The following is a 4,965-nucleotide window of genomic DNA, read 5'->3' as shown; positions in this document are numbered from 1 at the left end:
CACGAGCAATGAATTTCTCTTCTGTGATGACTCCACCTTTTGCCACATCCTTGGTGATTGATGGAAACAAGGATTTTATGAACCACTCAGCTAAAAACTGATTGGGAACATATGTCTTAACCATTCGACAATGACGCACCACTCATGAATGTGATCTGATATATGAGTAGCAGTAGTCTATTTAAAGTTGGTTAGGAGTTCTGTTCCAGTCTCGTATCTAATAGGTAACTAGAACTGGGTCAAAAAAGTAGTGGCTAAAGTGGTGAAGTTATCAAACGAAGCTCTTGGTAACTCAATGTACCATTTAGTAGCTAGACCAGTAAGCGTTCTTTGGAAAAGATGAAGTCTGGCTGAATTGTCATTTAAGGAGTTAGATGAACACCACAAATGAAAGGTCATAACATGATTTGATGGGTCTTCTCTAGCATTTCTATTAAACTTTGGAATGTCAGAAGGTAACTTATGCGGAATTATCGGCCACCAAGGTGCATATAAGATTAGATCATTGGTGAGCCGATTTAAATCTGGTAATTCTAATGTTGCTACAAATGGCAACTGTTGATTCAAGTTAGGTTGAGCATACCCAGGATATGATGGAATTTCTTGGGCAATAGGTCTTTGCATCCCTGTGTAGGGCATCTGCATTTGGTAACCTTGGTATGGTTGTTGAACAAAACCAGTGTAAGGTGGTTGTTGATAACCAGGTTGAATAAGTGGTTGTCCATAACCTACAAAGCCTTGTTGACCTTGACCTTGGTAAGCTTGTGATTGAACAAAACCAGATGAGCCTGTGAAATAGGTCCAAACTGAGGCTAGTACTATTGGAATTAGGGTTGTTGAAATTGAGGCTGCCACAGTTGTTGAATCAATTGTTTTTGTTGTTGGTATAACTATTGTGGATTCAACGGTTGTTGATGTCCAGCAATGAGAGTTTGGCCAGGTTGTGAATAAATTATACTAGTGTAAACCTGGGTCAGTCCAGATATGGGTACAATAACTCAAGGTTGTTGTTGAACTCCAGAAAAAAGTGGCTATTGTACAACGACTTGAGGAATTTGAACTTCTTGACTTGAAACTTGTGATTGCAAGGTAGAAGGATCAATTTGAACAGGTTGAGATACAACAGTTTCAACTTGTGACTATGGTACAGTAGTAACAACAGGTGTAATAGGAATAGCTGACATAGTTTGCATTGGTTGTGTTGGATACACAAACCTTGGTTGAACTAGCATTGTTGGTTGCCATTGACAAACTCTAATTCTAGGTTGACTTGAATATTGTGGGATATTACCATATGGTAGTCCCCCGGAATAAGGAGGATATGATGAATAAGAATATTGCTCTCCATATGATGGCAATCCTGTATTTAATGGATACGTAGGTCTTTGTTGACCAGATTGCCAAGCCTGATACTAATATGCAGGATCAAACTGTTGAGTTCCCATTAGAGAAGAACTAGGTAAAATTCTGGTTGAGGACATGGGTGATGACCATGGCGTAGAAGCAACCCTTGAGTGGGTTCCAGATAATGATCGGTAACCAATCAAGACGGACGATTCACCATACAGGTGCGACTCAGGTGTGGTAGAAGACATCAAAGAAGTGACAATAGATGAATCTGCTACAGCTGCATCAGATGATATAGTCTAAGATGTTAACAATTGTTTAGCCATAGTTAAATTGCCCAAAAGTTGTCTTAAAGATTCTATGGGTACTTGAAAAGAAGCAGGATCAAATGAAGCAAAGAAATCAGGAGTACTTGGGTAAAGATAAATCCCAGTTCCAAAATGAAATGGGGTTCCAAGTGTGGAATCTTCTTCCAATTCCTCCTCTATGGCAATCAAACCTGGTGGAAGAACTTCACCGTTAGGTTCGTAAAATATTTCTGGTGTTGGTGAAGTTGAAGTTTCAATAGTTACTGATGTCTGAGGGGTAACTGGTAAAGTAATAACTTCCAGGTGTTCAACTTCGAAGTCCAGATGTTCCGGTAAATGAAAAATAGTTTTAGTGAGAGGTTCCTGAACAAATTTTCGTTCAGATATAACTTCTGTTAGAACTAGGATTGTTTCTAGATTAACATCTAGTTGAACTAATTCAAATTCAGAAATAATTTCTTGCTGAGCAATCTCAAGTTCAGGATCAACTTGGGTTTGAACAAATTTGGTTACTGTTTCACTAGGATTAGTGCTAATGTCCTCAAGTATTTGTGAAGCTTCTTCTTCAGGAACAGATGTACCAGAAATAGTTGGAGTAACTAGAGTCTCTCTACTTACCGAAATAGATGATTCAGGAAACTCAGATGAAGAACTATGAGTTCTTGATGTACTAGACTCAGTTAAGCAAGACCACTTTGTCTGAATTAGTGTCGCTTCAAGAGGCAAAGGCAGTTTTCTCACTGTTCTCCATGAACGGCAGGATAAGGGTTGATGTTCCTCCACAATTGCTGATTAATTTTATTATCAAAAAAAAAAAAAACAAAAAAGGGGTAACTAGGCAAAAGGTTTACTAGGAAACTATGAACTGCAAAATACCGCCTAGCAAACCAAGAAGTACAAGAAGACAATCTCCCCAATTGTTGCATTCGGTGTATCACATTTGCAAGGTAGCTGATGTGGTTACTTAAGGATGGACATCAACCTACAGTTGTCCTCCCATATATACCCAAAGGTACGTGGAGGCCCAGTCCATATAAATGTTGTCTAATGCAAAACAGCATAGTGAGAGAATTCCGATATACTTTACGTACTGTAACACGGCCCTATATACTTGAAGGTACGTGGACGAGCTACGATATAATCACATACATGGAATGAGGTATCACACTCGGGATGTATTGCAGAAAAGTTAGAGACAACGGCTTTATTTTACAATGCCGAAACACATCTCTATCCTAGAAGCACTAAATATTTGCATTAATGACAATGCTCCAATAGGTAAATTGATGTTTATTTTAAGTTGATCTTGCTTAGGAATTTTCCTTTCAAGTTCACCACGTGATGTATCTAAAATTCCTAGGAATGCAACTATCATGATAAGCATTCTTTCCATTCAATTTAATGATGAAAATCCTAGCTGCTTAGGGATAGAGCAATCAGAGTTCTTTTGATCAAAGAGTAAAGAGCACAATCTAAATGAAAATTCCCTACACTATTCCTTATCAACACATACAAAATTTTTCAAATGCAACATGCATGTATTTCTTTTCAATTTCCCTTAATGTGAATGAATAAAAAGGAAATATGCACAATCAATCAAAAATCTCTTTTCATAAAAAGGACGATTATTGTGACAATTTCTTTTCAAGGAAAAGAAGATTTTACGACACTTTCGTTTTCAAAGAAATGAGGAATTACGACACTTTCAATGAAGAGACTAATCATTTGCACGCATCAATCAATCGATCTTTCATGAATGAATATTTGATGACAATTCAATTTTCGAAGGAAAAGACGATTTTACGACACTTGCTTTCGCTAAAGATCAATCAATCAAAAACTAGGTTTCGTCTATAGATTGAAAATGATAAAGGGAATACATAAGAAACATTTATTAATCCTAGTATAAGTAGGGCCAAGCAAGGAGATGAAACACTATTTTTAGAAACAAAACATCATTGACATTCAGAAATCATTCAAACAAGAGAAAATTGGCTCAAAAAACTTCAGCTCCTAGATGGGAAACTGACCCTCAAGGGATCAGCGCAAGCAACAGTGGGAGACAATGCACTGAAGCGCACTAGGTCTATGTGAGAAGTGCATTGCAGTGCACTATGTCCTTCAATGGACTGCACTAGTGATAGTAAGCAAATTTGAAGACAATTTATCATAGTTTTGGCTCAATTTTCAATGGCAGAATATTGAAATTCAATGAACGACCACAGGTATAGTATGTAGAAATGTCTTAAGAAGCTGATAAGCTACTAGGATGGATGATTGATCCCCAGTGGAGTTTCCAATTTGTTTTGGGAAATTTTAGTGTCTAAGATAAATGCTTAAACCCTTAGACTAGTAGCTAAGTCTAGAACAACAGTTTAAAGACTTCTCTACTTTTCCTATGATCAACAAATTAAATAAGAGGAAAATAAGCCTACTTGTAGCCTTCAATTTTTCCTTATCTCCCTTGATAGATTTTGTCGCTCATCTCCATACTTAATCCACTTAAAGAGTACCTGCACACAAATAGAAGACAACAACCAATCAAAGTATATGATAATGATCTATTGATTAAACATAGCATGGAATCAAGTACATGATATACATATGAAAGCATAAATGAATAACACAAGCATATGGAAAAAGCTTTGAACACTTTATTAGTAAAAGGAAGAGTTACAACCCATTGCTCAATTCAGCATCACTCCTCCAGTTCAATCCCATCCTCTCCTCATAACAAGCAAGACATTTTGACATCATTACAATACTTGAAATAAACTCAAGTCTCATACTAATAGCATCTCCCTATAATTCAATAATTTCCAGCCCCTGATCACTTAGATGAGTGTTATTTTTATAGGTGAATGAAGTTATGCCATAAATGGTGATAATGAATGCCCTCCCAAACTTAGAATTTAGTTCCATGGAGGAAGGGATAAGGGATTGATGTTCCTTAACTCCCTTCCTCATCCAAATATGAGCTCAAAGGAGTAGATAGGTTTGAGAAACTTCTAGAGGCATCCAATGGATAAGGAATCTTTCAAACCCAAATGGAAATTCGATCAAATTCACCTAACACAGGCCAAAGAGGGACCAAGTGCACTGCATAGCACCGTGTCAGTGTATGATTTTCATTAAAGTGCACCCTAATGAAGGCCCACCTACGTTGATCTACTTAGAGGGAGTTTCTGGATGATTTTGGTCATGAAACTTCTTGGGAAGCTATGAATTCTAATGGTTGACTTCTTTAGGTTATGTAACAACTGAATTAGGGTTTGATGGGCTCTAATAGTATTGATCTATAGGTTGGGAT

Source organism: Pinus tabuliformis, chromosome 3_1 (assembly GCF_031772625.1).
Source record: "Pinus tabuliformis cultivar Carrire ecotype Pingquan chromosome 3_1, CPIR1, whole genome shotgun sequence".
In the NCBI taxonomy this organism is placed as follows: Eukaryota; Viridiplantae; Streptophyta; class Pinopsida; order Pinales; family Pinaceae; genus Pinus; species Pinus tabuliformis.
This window is presented reverse-complemented; position numbering follows the sequence as displayed.